Genomic DNA, 16447 nt, shown 5'->3' on the forward strand with positions numbered 1-16447 from the left:
AAGTGTTCCAGACACTGAAATTTCTGGATGGTGGCAGTGTTACCAGATCTAAGCTAGTAATTAAGCTTAGAAGTGTCCATGCAGGTCCCCACATCTGTGCCCTAAAGTTCAGAGTGGAGGAGGAACCTTGACACCTGGGGTTAGCAGGCCAATGCTCATACCACTGAGCATTGGCCTCAAACTATCCCCCATGTTATGATTTTCTTCTATAATGCCATTGTAATGATGCTTACATCAAAACAGATAAAACCTACCCACATCACAAGAATCTACTGTTTGGAACAGGAACTTCAAAATTGGATAGCAGGAGAGTCATTAGGGGTCTTTTGCTGTTGTCTTACAATCCTGCCTCAAGCGCAGCAGAGACTGGAATGCATGTAGTGATTGAAGTAGAGGGTTGGGGCCACAATGATTTTGCAAATTTGTAAAATTCAGTTTCTGGTCAACAGAAACTGCATTTTTTTTGGTAACTAAACTTTCTGGAAAAGATTTTGTGCAACTCCGCTCACCACTGCAGACAAAGGTCTCTGGCTTGTGTTATACAGGAGGTCAGACTCGATGATCACAGGAGTCCCTTCTGGCCTTGGAATCTAGGAAAGAATTTGAATTAAGTCGTCACCGCTGGGGAAAAAAGCCCTAGACACCCACTTCATTGAAGCTCTTGAAATTAGTGGCCATTTGTGTCACTTTTGACTAAATATCTCCATGCTTCTGTTTCTCATCTATACAATGAAGCTAATACTCAGCCCCCTTGCAGAGGTGTTGTGAAGATAAATTCATTAAATGTTTGTGAAGCATTCAGATGCTATGACACTCTTCATTGTAGTAGTGGCCAGAAGGAAATAGTCCATACTCAGTGCAGGATTTGAATGGTGTGCTGTGAATAAGGCCTGCACCACACAGTGAATGAAAAGCATAAAAAGATATTTAATAGCTGGCTATTCAGTGAGCCCACTCCACCCCATGCATGTTCCGTAGAGAAAGTAGTATGATCATGTAATTAAAGGCTTATTGGAAAGCATGTGCACAAGGGGGACACATTATGGATGCAGGGGTAACCTTAATTCTAGCATTTCCTGATTTGACTGCTTGATGCTAATTTCTTTTAACGTAGCTTTTTGAGAACTGGGTCCTTAATTTATAAAGCACAGTACTCATTCCTGCTGGAACCAGCTGTAGGACACTAGCAAAATACTTGGCAATACAGTACTGTTGGAAACAGAACAGAAATAAAAGGTGATCATCTTTTTTTAAAAGCCAAACCATGTATTCAGTGGGTGCATTTAGATGTTCAAGCCAGACTTAGCATGAGGTGATCAGACTAGATCACAACGGACGTCTTAAAAAAAAATAGAGAGAACTCTTAGGTCTGGCAATACATCTAGAACCAACAGTAACTTAAATGGGACCATTGTGAATAGAATTAAGCAGATTTTTTCCCAAAAATCAATAGTGCTATACTGAAAAAAAATCTTTACAACTTTTTTGGGCCAGTTATGTTTGTCATTTGTAATTAATGAAATGTGCTCACATGCAATTCTTAAGTGAAGTACTTTGTCTCCGATGGGGATTGATGTGTCATTTTAAGAAAAAAAGAGCCAGACCTGATCATAAATGTGTAAGTATATTTCATTGGAGGGGGTGTGGCTTAAAAGTCTTTGGCATGGTATATAATGCCTTCGCCTGCTCGGGATGTGGCACGGTGAGTTACTGACGCTGATAGTACTGCTTCCAGAAGCCAATGTTCAAATCCTCTAAGGTTTCAAGTGACAAAAGTTAGATTCCTCTTGGGAGGCTGATCTATACATGCACATAGCTCCCACAGAGTCCCCTCCTGCACTTCTTCCATTGACTACAGTGCTAAGTTGTACAGTCCATTAATACTCCCATTGAGTTCAGTGGTAATTATACAGTTCCTCAGCTGGTGTAAATGTCACTGAGGCATGCCAACTTCAGAGGAGAAATAGAGGCAGGTATATGGAATTCAGGTAAGGAAAAATTTGCCTATACGTGTATTTTGTAACAACTGATTCAAGGAAAGACAAGTTATGGCGAGGATTTTCAAATGCTCTCAAGCTTTGGCCAAGCTCTGCTCCCACTAAGGTAAGTGACAGGACTGTTACCATTGCTTTCAATGGAAACAGAGTTAGGCCAACATGCAGCACTTCTGAAAAATCCCACCCACAGTATATGTAAGAAATACAGGCACAGCCAAAGACATCCCTCCACTTCAAATGGAGGCAGAGTTCTGAGAGGAGGTCTCCTCCTGAGGGTGTGGCCATTCTCTTGAGGACCTGTAAATCAAGATTACACTTTGCAGGAAAGGGAACAAACCAATTTCTGATCCATGTGCACACTGGAAAACCTACAGCTGTTTCTGGCAGTCTTCTAGGATATGTTCCTATGTCACAACCAGCAGTGTCTCATATGGATAACTTACATCACTGAGGCAAAGACATAGCTCTCTTGTGACTTGTGCCCTACAAGTGTCACTCAGGGCAGGCTTTGCACCTCAGTGGGCTATTCATGCTACAGATCTCTTTGCAGTTCAGGCAGTACTCAGCTAGGAGACCGCATGTGATTTGGAGGAAGTTGTTTCTCCAAAGGCACACATCAGGGTTGACCAAGCATACTAAATTACTGCACAACACTCAGCAATGCTAAGGCTAAGGAGGCCTCTGTAGAGTTTATTTCCCAAGCATAGACCCCGTTTCGTTTAAGCCAGGAGGCCAGCAGGCACAAACAGAGAGCTCAGGAAGGATGAGATACCCTTTTATCCTACCAACTATCAATGCCAGCAAGAAAGCAGTTCCTCCAGCAGGCTGGGCTCTTTGGCATTTTGGAAAGGATTATTTTTATCCCAAAGCAAACCTGCATGGGACAAGTGTTTCAAGGACAGTCCTCAGCTGAGCGACCCATTCAGACTATGAGGAAGGACGGGCTTTGGGTTGAGGCAACCCAGGTTTAGTTCCCAGTTCTGCCACAGAAATCATTTAATCTCTCTCTGCCTCCGTTCTCCATCTGTAACATAAAGCTAAGACTCCTTGCCTCCCCCTTTTTGTCTGTCTTGTCTACTTAGGTCAATGATCTTCAGGGTCACGATTGTCTATTGCAGCAGTTCTCAAACTTCATTGCATCATGACCCCCTTCTAACAAAAATTACTGCACAACCCCAGAAGTGGGGACCAAAGACCGAGCCCACCTGAACTCCACCTCCTCCAGGCCAGGGGCAAAGCTGAAGCCCAAGGGCATCTGCCGTGAGTTGGGGACATGTAAATTTAGCTCTGGGTGGTGGGGCTTGGGCTTCAGACTTACAGGAGCCCAGGGCCAACACTAGCCTTGGTGACCCCATTAAAATGGAGTCCCATCCCACAGTTTGAGAATCCCTGATCTATTGCTCTGGGTATATACGGCACCCAGCACGGTGGGCCTCTGATCACAGCTGGGGCTTCCAGGAGCTATTTCATTGCTAATGATGTTTTATTGACTGAACGTAGGCCACAATCTTGACATCCTTACTCCTTCCAAACTCCCTTTGGCTTCAGTGAGGGAAGATTGGACCCATTCCCCTCTGTGCAAAGTTATAAAACTGTTTTAAAATTAGAGCCATGCCCCAAAGTTTAAGGGCCAGATTTCCAGAAGACCACAGCTTCCATGTAAGCACCTAATGAAATGGCCAGATTTTCAACAGCACTCAGCAATCCATAGGTTATAAAGTCAGAAGGGATCAACAGATGATCTAACTGGACCTTTCTGCCAAGCCTAGCTATGCAGAATTTGATTTTTTTAAATAAATCATTGATATCAACGTTTACTTTTAAAGTTTTCCCCCTATTTTAATCTGTTTAAATTTTCACAGTTGTATGAAAATTATGGGGGCAGGGTCAAGAATTAACTGTAGGTGTTGAGATTCATAAAGTTAAAGCTTTATAACTGTTAATACATAAATTGTCAACATCACATGTCAGAGTGTCAATATTCCTAAAGAAAACTAAGACATTCCCAAGCAGCATTTCTTATTTCCCCAGCCCGCCATCAGTAAACTTTGATCAATGGAAATATTTATCATTGTGTCTGTGTGGGGAAGCCACTATTTACTACTAAAAACCTAATCCTTCCAAGCCTACTGTGACAAAGTTCCTCCTTTACCTTGCTGGGTCCTGCGCTTATGGCATATTTGCTCACCTCACAGATTTACCCTGTGGGTCAGGAAACAGCCCAGAGACCCTCCCCTCTGGTAGAAGCCATAGTCCAGGTCAATTCCTCCTGTATTTGATCAGGAGTTGGGAGGTCTGTGGGGAACCTGGGCCCACCCTCTACTCTGGGTTCCAGCCCAGGGCCCTGTGGACTGCAGCTGTCTAGAGCGCCTCCTGGTACAGTTGTGTGACAGCTACAACTCCCTGGGCTACTTCCCCATGGCCTCCTCCAAACACCTTCTTTGTCCTCACCACAAGACCTTTCTCCCTGTGTCTGATAATGCTTGTAACTCTTCAATCCTCCAGCAATACACGTTCCCACTTTCAACTCCTAGCATGTACTTCCTCTCCTCTGGCATGACTGGCATGAGGAAAGAGTCTCACCTGACTCTTAGCAGGTTAATTGGAGTCAGGTGTTCTCATTAGCCTGGAGCAGACTCTGCTCTGGTCACTCATGGAACAGAAAACTGCCTATCCAGTGGCCAGTATATCTCCCTTCTACTACTCTGCTCTTCCCAGCTGGCCGGGGTCTATCACAGTATATATAGTACAGGCCACACAATTTCATCCAGTTACTCCTATACTGGGCCCCAGTAGCTTGTGTTTGACAAATACATCTCTTCCAGAAAGGCATCCAGTCTTGATCCTAAGGTTTGAGAGATCGAGAATTCATCACTTCTCTTGGTACATTGTTCCAATGCCTAACCACAACTGTTAGAATTGTGCACCTTATTTCTAACTTGAATTTACCCAGCCACTGGAAGATCCCATTGTGTTGCATCTGAAAATTTGGCCACTTCTCATTTAAATGCCTAAATGAGAGCTCTGAGCTCATCAAATAGTCTGGCCCAAAGACAGGGCAAAGCTAATAGATGCCACATGGTGAGAGACAAAACAGTCATGGAAAGGAGTCATTTAGAAGAGTAAATAGATAAAAACCTAGTATCAAGAATGTGACTATTATTTCAGATCACTGTAGGATTTGGTTTTCTTCCCAAGCATTGCTATTCCAATAAATCCTCCTTCTCTAAAGTTATAGCAATGCATACGATAGAAGAAATGACACAAACAATCTGACAAAAAGGCAATTGTGTGTTAGGGTGTTATTTCCAGGCAACACTTAACCAGCTAAATAGTGTGACAAGATGACTGTTTCATTCATATGACTGATGATTCTGCGTGCAAACCCAGTCCCAGTGGGTATGGTGGTTTATATCTTGCCGGCACCTGGTCCACTAGGGACTGAGCAGACATCTTTGACTCATTTTACACAGGTCAATCGTTAGATGGTCATGGCTTCTGATCATGGGCTGGATTCAAAGCCTGGTGGGCACTGATGGGTTAGTCTGGAAGGTCTTGCCACACCAGGAAGTGGTGTGGCCTCACTGCGACAGTCCCAGGACTGCCTGTAGTTAGGTACTTGCCCCTCAAGTCACAAACCAGTACACGTGCCTTGCTTTCACCTGCCCCACAATGTGACAGTGACTTCTTCCACAGCCAGACACTAACTAACCTCCCATTTATAACTCTTTCCCTAACCCTTCCTTCTGCCTAACGCTGTAAGGTGCTATTAATTTAAACAGCTACTAATTTATCAATGTGCTTACAAAATCTAGACAAAGTAGAACTGATGGCTTCAATGCATTTTACTGAAGGGAGAAGAATATTGTTACAGTATTGTCAATCAACTATTAGCACCATCAAAATTCAAGATCCTATTGTGATGGACCATGAGACAGGATCTGCCCGAGAAAACTTACAGTCATGATCTTGGGCAAGGCTGTCCCCTCTGTGCCTGTTTGCCCTCCCACACACTGGCCATCTTGTTTATTCAGAATGGGAACTCTTCAGGGCAGAGACTGTCTCTCACTAGGTATTTTGCCACCCCAAGCCCGGTCCCGCAGATTCGGAGGCAGGTCTGTGGGAGGTCTGCTGAAGCCGCAGGACCAGCGGACGCTCTGCAGGCATGCCACCGAAGGCAACCTGCCTGCCGCCCTCGCGGGGACTGGCAGAGCGCCTCCCATGGCTTGCCACCCCAGGCACACGCTTGGCTTGCCAGTGCCTGGAGCTGCCCCTGCTAGGGGGTTGTATAATGCCCAATATAATTGGCCCTAGTCTTGGTGGGGGCCTCTGGGTGCTAATACTACTTTTGTGTGATCATATTAATCTTGCTTTCTGAAGGGAGAATAGAGGCACAGATCAACTGACTTATACTAGGTCATGCAGACAGTCTGTAGCAAAATTGAAGATTGAACCCACACCTCCCCATAAGTACCTTCACCACAAGATCATCCTTACCCTTTACCATTTGTGCCTGAAAATTCTTCAGGGCAAATTCTCCCTTCACTTTTACCCCTGTAGACCCTACTGACATCAATTTGCTGGTGTATGCAGGCAGGGAGCTTGGTCCTTGTTTTATATGATCATTTGTTAGGTTCTCATTTGTGAGATTTGTCTAATATGTTCATTAAACACTGCTGTGAGACATTCCAGAGCCTGCTTTCCTTTATCTTGTGCAGAACACACCATAATATAAATGGGAGGAATTAAGCAATCTGATTGGTTAATCAGCATTCTCAGCTATGTCTCCAAGTAGCACAGCTTACTAGATCAGATGCATCAGTTTATATCCCATTACTTCAGCCAGGAAAGAGAAAAATAAATGAGCAAGGAAAGATATTTATGCCTTCTCCTCCTCCTCGGTTATTGCATTTGATTCTAAATCATTTTAGAAGTCCTGCTGCGTTCAGGGTCCTGAAATGCCTTCAGCCAGTGAGATTAATACCTCTGAGTCCAGCTGTATTGGCAAGACCCCTTGTTGCTGCCCGTGGAATAGGAAGTAAAGCTGTTTCAGAGCATCAGATCTCTCCTCCTACATAACTAACGTCATTTTCTGATCACAGCTGATTTAAGATACTTGAAAACCCACCCAACATCCACATGTGGCTGCTTTAACAGCACCAACACTTGTAGCATGTCAGAAATTGAGCCTCTCTCTCACTCCCCTTGTACAGTTTTTTGTAATCTCCTCACTTGATACAGTTACAGAATCTCTGTTGGGCTAGGGACGCATGGCCTTGGGGCTAGGACCTGGTCAGCCCACTTAGCCCAGGATCTGCCTATTGAAATAAATGGCTACACTCCCATTGACTTTACTGGGCTTTGGATCTGGCCCCAGGCATCTCTCTGGGTGGATGTTCGTGCTATCACTAGTGGCATCAGCTTCCAACTCTCACCTCCACTGAGGCTGGAAAAGGTGTGGGCAGAGGAGTAATGGCAACCATAAGAGATGGGGAAACTAGGCAACACCTTTGTATCAGCCCCTCCATGGGCTTGGGGATCCTAGTTTCTGATCTGAGGCTTTGTAGGCTGCACATCCTGCTTCCTCCAGCCTACAGGAGTCATTATTCAGCAGCTACAGATGGTGAAGGCCAGCATTCCCTGGGCTCGCTCCCCCCTTTCGGAGAGCTGGGCTGTGGCAGAGTACAGCATGGCCCTTGGCTATGTGTTTGTGGATAGAGGAAGTACCTGCAGGAGTCTTTGGGATGTTCCTGTGTGTTCTCTGACAAGTGCATTACAGCTCATGAGAATCTAGCATTCTAAGCTACAATAGTGATGCCCCTGTTCAAGTCATCTGTGAGGACTGATCCCTGACCTCTAGATATTAAAGCATCTGCCTTGACTGCCAAAGCTAGAGACCCATGAGCAGTAGCTCAAAGACTACAATGACTCAAACCGCCATACAGAGTCTAGCCACCGGAGAGGGACAAAGAGCCAAACTGGGCTAGCCTGGGTTAGCCAGCCAGTACAGGGAGGAGTTTTCCATCTTCTTCGGCTTTCTTAAAATGCTTCCAACATCCTGAAACAATGCCTTCAGAATGGGAATTGCTGCCAGCTACTTCATCCTTTCTGGCTTTTAAAATAGTGCAACATCCTTTCCTTCTCGCTCATTTCCTGGTCGTTTTTATTTTCTAAATAAACTTCTTGCAGCCTGTACAGTCTCTGGTTATTGATTTTAACTGTAAATGAGAATATTTTCCTGCTCTAGGAAATCTTCCTCAGAAGCAGGGTCATTAAAGAAAAATCCAGGGAACATTCTTATCCTTACGTAATGCAATTGACAAGGACAAGAGGAAATATAAAATATTGACTGTATAGTACTTGGTCTCTGTTCAACAAGATGTTTGGACTCTCACATGGGATCATTTTTATAGTTGTGTGTTAGGGGAAACTGTTCCTGGAGGTTTCATCATATGACAATCTTCAGTTCCTAGAGGCTCCAGGACAATTCTGGGGGTTGACAACCCTAGCTCCAAGGCTCATCATAATTCCACCTTTCCTACTTATCTTCTCTAGTCTATCAGGTCACTTAACCCCTTTTCACACTGAATGATGCCAGTCTCTGTCTTTCCACTCCTCTATTTCTCCCACAAGCATCTCCGCAGCTTTTTTCTAGCCACTCCTCTGCAATCAATGCACTGTGATTTGACTCACCCGGCCAGAACCCTCTCTCCATTCACAACACAATCATCTGAGTGATACACTGAATCCACTGCTGTTACCTGCATCCTTCTTTCCATCCTCTCCCTGTTTGTTACTCCCACACGTTGTGTAACATCTAAAATTCACCACTGTAAGCTGGCCCCAGTCTCTGTCCCAGCAGATCTGCAGAAGGGGCAAATAGATACAAGTCCATTGAAGTCTATAGAGATATGCTGATTTACACTAGCTGAGGATATGGCTTTCTTTCCCTTCTATAGAAGACCTAGTAAAATCTCCATGGCTCTACAATAAGTGATTATAGAAATATCCAACCTGGATAATTACTTTCTGCCTCTAAATTCTACCCAGTCTCAGTAGACTACAGTTATTCTCATTTATATTGCAATTGTAACTAGAGGCTCTGAACAGACCAGGATCTCATTGCTGTAAGCTCCTAAAGACACATAGTAAGAAACAGTACCTGCCCAATATGGCTAGACAAGAGAGGGAGAAAAGGCACAAGGCAATTGTAATATTTACTCCAGATCACACAGGAATTTGGGGTACAACTGGTGATTAAATCCAGATCTGAGTCCCAATCCAGGATCTTAACTATAAGCCCATCATTCCTCAAATTTTTCCCTTCCTGTTACAATCCATGGTGCATTGTTGGGTGCTGCTAACCCAGGACCAGACAGACAGAGTAAGGTGGGTAATAAGAGAAAGGGGTCTTCACATAGAACGAAAGATTCTGGGAAAGGTAAAGAGAAGGATAATGAGGTGAAAGCTGTATCTGTAAAGAGATTGGACATAAAGGAATAAGTGGAGGGAGAATACGTGAGTGCTGACAAAGTAATTAAAGGAGAGAGAGAAAGCTGGGGAAATAAGGGATTTGTAAAGAACAGGAGAGGATAGAGGGTAGATGAGATTTTCTAAATCTGTCTGCAGTGGCCTAACTCAGCTTCCACTGAAGTCAATGGAAACACTCCCAGTTGATTCAATAAGTTGGTCGATGTAGAGCACTTCAGAAAATCCCTAGTGGGAATGAAGAATGTTTTGTGCAGAAGAGCAGAAGTGGAGGGAAAGGGTGGTAGGACGAGAGGAGATAATCAAGGATTAACGGGGAGGGAAATGTGTTGTTTTATTGTAGTCTCATTGTGTTTTAGCTTCCCCCTCTCTTTTAGAAGAGGAAAATAAAAAGCCACTCAACCTTGTATAAGCAGGGGAATGGTCCTGCTATTGTGGGGAACGTTCCTGGCTTCTGCACGACCCAGGTGAAATGGGCTAGCAGAAGGATCTGAGTCCTCACTCCCACTTCCTTTACCCAGAGGCCTCCCTGCCCTTGAGGACTCCCCTTCCACTCTCCTGTCTGGCAGAGTCTTCGTAACCCCGACAAGGCTGGGACAAGGATTCCTGGGGGGCTCAACCCCCAACCCTGCCATGGTCACCTAGGACAGGAACTAGGGTGTCCCCACCCCGGGGTGCTCTCTCTGCACTGGGCACCTCCCTGACCCACTGATCATTGCATACAATTTCAAGCAAATACAAGTTGTTTAATTAACAATTAATTTAAAAAAGAATGAAGAAAAATGGGAAAAGTTAAAGGAAAACACATCCCTCTGCTCTGTGGCAGTGTCTCTGTCACTGACATCACAAACAGTGTCTCTGTATATCAGGGCAGTTCACAGTCAGTTCCTTGTAGGTCCCAGGTCTCCTTCTCAGGCTCTGGTTGTGCTTCAGAGATGCTGCAGGTTGGACACTTGCAATGGTGGTCGCCACACACCTCCAGGCTTTGAGTGGTGAGACCCTTCCCAGCCTCAGCCCCCCGCTGGGTTAAGATCCCCCAAGGGACCCTTGGCTGGGGGTGTCATTCTGCACTGGGCCCTTTGCCCAAGGTCCCCCCTTTGACTGGCCCCAGTTGCTCACCACACATGGCTCTGTGGCTGCAGACCTGCTCCCAGCACAGGGTCTGTGCTCCCTGGGCTGCTTCTGTGACTCTGCTCCCAACTCTGACCTGCTTCCTGAGCTGCTTTTCTGGCCACTCTGGCTCTGGCAGAGCTCTGCTCCCCAGCTCAGCTTGGGCCTCTGCCTTCTCCTTAGCTCAGCCCCGCTCTGTCTGACCCAGGCAATTCCAGCTCACATGGAGGATGGGACCCTCCCAGCCTCCTGATTCCCTGATTAGCCTTCCCACCCTATCAATCAGGCTCAGAGGCTGAGGCTGACCTGGAGCATTTAATTCTGGGAGCCAGCCAACCAGAACACCCCTACTGAATGTTAGTGAGGTGGCAACAGTCCCCTTACATTTGGGAACACCAGAGATACAGCTCATCTACACAACAGAACTGTCACATGCTCCAGAGGGACCTAGAAGAGGCAAAAGTCCTCTACCTGTCCCTTTGGTCAATAGCTAGGGTGACCAGATGTCCCAATTTTATAGGGATAGTCCTGACTTTTGGGTCTTTTTCTTATATAGGCTCCTATTACCCCCTACCCTGTCCTGATTTTTCACACTTGCTGTCTGGTTACCCTATCAATAGCACAGAACTCTAGTCAATCTGTTGGATCACAGTCAAGATGCCAGTGGAAATTTATCTGATCAACTTCAAAAGGTGTTCCCATTTTGTGTGTGTGTTCATCTTTGGTGTCTCTACAAAAAGATTAAGGAGTCTGGTGGCACCTTAAAGGCTAACAGATTTATTTGGGCATAAGCTTTCATGGGTAAAAGAGCTTGCTATGCATCTGAAGAAGTGATGTTTTTACCCACAAAAGCTTATGCCCAAATAAATCTGTTAGTCTTTGAAGTGCCACCAGACTCCTTATTGTTTTTGTGGATACAGACTAACACAGCTGCCCCCTGATATTTGGTGTCTCCAGTAATTTTTCCATTGGTCTACAATATTTGAGGGCTTATGACCCTTTTAATAGTCTTACAGTGTCTTTAGAACAAAATATTACTCATCTGTCAGAAGCCATGACAAGGACAGTCTGGCCCAGGGGTTAGAAGAAGAATCAGGAATCTAGAGAAGGGTTGCAGCAAGAGCAAGACTTACAGCATCTATCACCATTATCGCAGAGGAAAGCTCCAACTCGCAAAGTGAGGCGTATATACCTGCCCTGAGCGTCATCAAACCAGTTCCTGGCTTGCGGATTGGCTGAATCAGGCTCTAGTTCAAGGATGACTCATCACCTTACCTGACCCTGTGGAACATGGAATGGGTGCTCTGTCCTCCATCTTATGCAATTTCATTGCCCTCTAGGGGAAGTTACAGATGTTGAATTAACAGCAGGAAGTCACCCTGTGATCAGTAAAATCATCCTGAGAATTACAAATAAACACAACCCTTTAGAGAGATTGAATAAATAGGCAACAGAATTCAAACACCTGTTAGCCACAGTAGCTCATAACAAAATCTAAGCAAATGAAGATCTACATATGATGTAGACTTTTAAACACCGGTTTGCGCTTTGCTTGTTGGAAAAAAAGTGTTCTCATTTCTAATGTCCATTCTATTTAAGTTAATTTGCCATGGTCATTATAGTGGTATTTGAACCTCTTGGATGAGATTTTTCGAAGCAGCATAAGTGGTTTGGACAGCCAGTTCTAATTCATTATAATGGTGTACAAATCACATAGGCAGTGTTGAGTATCTTAGCACTAATGCTTTTAGTGTTCTTGGATGGTGATGATAATGGACCCAATGCCACCCTCTGCTTCTGCAGTCTGTAGAATAACAGCATCTGATGTGTCAGTCAAAAGGGGAGTGCCAACTCCTTTGCAGGCTCTGTCATAATCCACAAATACCCCTAAATGGGGCATCTTCAGGGTTAGGCCTCTGAAGCTTTGGAAGGAGTGGAAAAGACAGGTTAGCAAGATAGCAACTATCTACATCATCATTCCCCGCAGCAAGCCCATGGAGAATCCTGGCACAAGTTGATGTGTTGAGTCAGTAGAAAGATAAGGTGGATGAGGTAATATATTGTATTGGGCCATCTTCTGTTGGTCAGCGAGACAAGCCTTCGAACCACACAGATCTCTTCCTTAGGTCTGGGAAAGGTACTCCCAGGGTCACAGCTAAATGCAAGGTGGAACAACTAGTTTAGCATAAGGAGTTCGTGTTGTAAGGGACCATTCAAGGTAGAGTAGCCTATTAACACCTCTTCAGTCAGAGGAGGAAGTTAGTGGGTTACAAAATGTTTTAATGAACCAATAATCCAGTGTACTGGTTCAGTCCATGATTTTTAGCATCCACAAGAGTTATGAATTTCAGCTCCCAGGTTCGTCTTTTGAAAGTGTTGTGCAGGTTTCCTTTGAGGATGAGGACTGGCAGGTCAGATATAGAGTGATTTCACCCACAGGTGACAGGGTGTTTTTGTCTTTTATCATTTTCTTGTGTGAGTTCATTTGAGAGCATAGTGATGGTCTGGTTTCACCCACATAGTTGTTGTTGGGCCATTCAGTGCACTGAATGAGGGACACCACATGTTGTGATAGACATGTGTAGGGCCCATGGATCTTGAAAGGTGTGTTGTCGGGGTGTATTGATCATTGTAGCAGTGGAGAGCTGCCTGCAGGTTTTGCATCTGTTGTTCTGGAAAGGTCTAGTACCACTTTGAGTTGCCCTGATCTGTGTTAGAGGGGTAACCGTGTTAATCTGTACCCACAAAAACAACCAGGAGTCTGGTGGCATCTTAAAGAATCCCTGATCTGTGGGGAGGTTGCTTCTGATGAGGAGCTTGGAGAGGTTTGGGGGGTATTTGAAGGCCAGAAGAGGTGGTTCAGGAAAGATTTATTTCAGAATGGGATCCCTATTGAGTATGGGTTGTAACCAGTTGATGATACCCAGTATGGGCTCCAGTGTGGGGTGGTAGGTGATAACTAGGGGTATGTGGTCAAAGGGAGGTTATTTCCATCTCAAAGTAGGTTGTCTCAGGGTATTTGGATGACCCATTCCATGATGCAATCTACTTCTCTTGTGGAGTGTCCTTGTCTGGTGAAGGTGGTTTCCAGTTACTAAGTCCTGTATGGCTACAGCCACAACAATGGAAGGTATTGAAAGTAGCCGTCTGAAATGGGACCAACACAGCTACATGAAGTGTTGGTTGTGCAGGGTGTCCTGCGGCAGACTGAAAGGAGGGAGGGAAGCTTTGAAGCAGAGGAACATAGGGAAGAATGACTCACTATTGAAGAGAAAGGATTGTTCAGGATTTAAGGTGCCTGCTTGGGACTCAAACGACCAGTGTTCAGCTCCCTGCTCCACCACAGACTTCTTGTGTGACCTTGGGCAAGTCACTCAGGTATCGCCATGACTCAGTTTCCCCCCTGTGCAATGGGGATAAGTGTGGTGGCCTACCACACAGGGGGGTTGAGAGGAGAAATACATTATTGAGGGTGAGGTGTTCTGATGCTATGGTGATGAGGGCACCACACAAATACCTCAGTCAGATCAGCAGGAAGTACTTGAGCACAGGACACCCTTCATATGGAGCCATTTGGGATTTGATCCTGAGACAGAGAAGCTAAGCTGATATGTGGACACCAGAAAGAGAGCCAGGAGTTCCCAGCAGGAGAAGGCCTGAACCTCACAGCTCCTCCCATCCAGAGCTCCAAGGCAGGGAGGCCCACGACATCCTTAAATGAGAAATTTAACCCACATCCACTTAGTGTGGTGCTGTGTCCCTCTCTAGCGGTGGCCGGGCTACACGCAGAGTTGATGATCCTGCTACAGCCTTGATTTAACAGAGATGAGGCTTTTGACTCAGACAGGAGAGGTTCATACTTTTATACCCAAAGGTCCCAGATTCAGTCTTTACCTCCGACAAATCACTCATGGGCATAGTGTTCCAGTGTTGCCATGGTTTCCAATATAGCACGCTTCTATCGTTAAATATGCCACTGTCAACTAAACCTGCATGAGAAGCTGCTCTGTTTCTCAGAGGATTTCAATCTCATAGCATAACTAGTGCCATAAACCACTTCCCCTCCCATTTGAGCACACAGGAATGCAAAATAATAAACACTGCCATGCACAGAACGGCATTCATTGCAATTATTTATTGTGTTTTGTCGTCTTTCACGATTAACAGAGTGGCTTCCCCGTTTGTGAAGAATACAAAGGGCAAAGCTGATCATTGCTATTATTATGAAAACACAGAAAGTAGTCTGTTGTTATTATGACAATAGAACAGAAAAGGAGGAGATTTCCAAATATGTACAAACCTACAGCCTGAAGTCCTCAATGCACAAAAGGAGGCAGGCAGAGTAAAAGAGACCTTCTGCATGAAGCATATTCCAGTTAAACATTAGCATATTTTCATAAAAACATATAGAGTGCAATGTCACACCTACTTTATAGTAGCTCCATCTAGGTTGTATTTCCTTAGTTTGTTTATGAGAAAGTCATGGGAGACAGTATCAAAAGCTTTGCAAAAGTCAAGATATACCACAACTACCACTTCCCCCCATCCACAAGGTTTGTTACCATGTCAAAGAAAGCTATCAGATTGGTTTGACACGATTTATTCTTGACAAATCCATGCTGATTGTTATTTATCACCTTCTTATCTTCTAGGTGTTTGCAAATTGATGTCTTAATTATTTGCTCCATTATCTTTCCGGGTCCAGAAATTAAGCTGACCAGTCTGTAATTCCCTGGATTGTCTTTATTTCCCTTTCTATAGGTCGACAATATTTTTCCCCTTTTCCAGTTGTCTGGAATGTCTGCTGTCTTCCATGACTTTTCAAAGATAATCGCTAATGACTCAGATATCTCCTCAGTCAGCTCCTTGAGTTATTCTAGGATGCATTTCAGGCCCTGGTGATTTGAAGACATCTAACTTGTCTAAGTAATTTTTGAATTGTTCTTTCCCTATTTCAGCCTCTGATCCTACCTCATTTTCACTGGAATTCACTGTTAGATGTCCAATTGCCACTAGCCTTCTTAGTGAAAACTGAAACAAAGATGTCATTTTATGTTATTGTCTTTCCCCGTCATTGAGCAACAGGCCTACCCTGTCCTTGCTCTTCCTGTTGTTTCTAATGTATTTGTAGAATGTTTTCTTATTTCCTTTTATATCCCTAGCTATTTTGATCTCGTTTTCTGCCTTAGCCTTTCTAATTTTGTCCCTACATACTTGTGTTACTTGTTTATAATCATCCTTGGTAATTTAACCTAGCTTCCCCTTTTTGTAGGACTCTTTTTTGAGTTTTAGATCGTTGAAGATCTCCTGGTTAAGCTAGTGTGGTCTTTTGCCATACCTCTTATCTTTCCTACTTAGTGGGATAGTTTGCTCTTGTGCCTTTGTTAATGTCTCTTTGAAAAATTGCCAACTGTCTTCAATTATTTTTCCCCTTAGACTTGCTTCCCATGGGATCTTACCTACCAACTCCTTGAGTTTGCTAAAGTCTGCCTTCCTGAAATCCATTCTCTTTATTTTGCTGTTCTTCCTCCTACCATTCCTTAGAATCATGAACTCTACAATTTCATGATCACTTTCCCCCAAGCTGCCTTCCACTTTCAAATTCTCAACCAGTTCCTCCCTATTTTTCAAAATCAAATCTAGAATAGCCTCTCTCCTAGTAGCTTTCTCCACCTTTTGAAATAAAAAGTGGTCTCCAACACATTCCAAGAACTTGTTGGATAATCTGCACCCCACTATGTTATTTTCCCAACAGACATCTGAGTAGTTGGAAGTCCCCCATGTGAATGTCTACACAGCAAGTAAACAGTACTTTAGTCCAGGTCCCATGAGCTGGAGTCAGCAAGCATGGC

This window comes from Chelonoidis abingdonii, chromosome 5 (genome assembly GCF_003597395.2).
Source record: "Chelonoidis abingdonii isolate Lonesome George chromosome 5, CheloAbing_2.0, whole genome shotgun sequence".
In the NCBI taxonomy this organism is placed as follows: domain Eukaryota; kingdom Metazoa; phylum Chordata; order Testudines; family Testudinidae; genus Chelonoidis; species Chelonoidis abingdonii.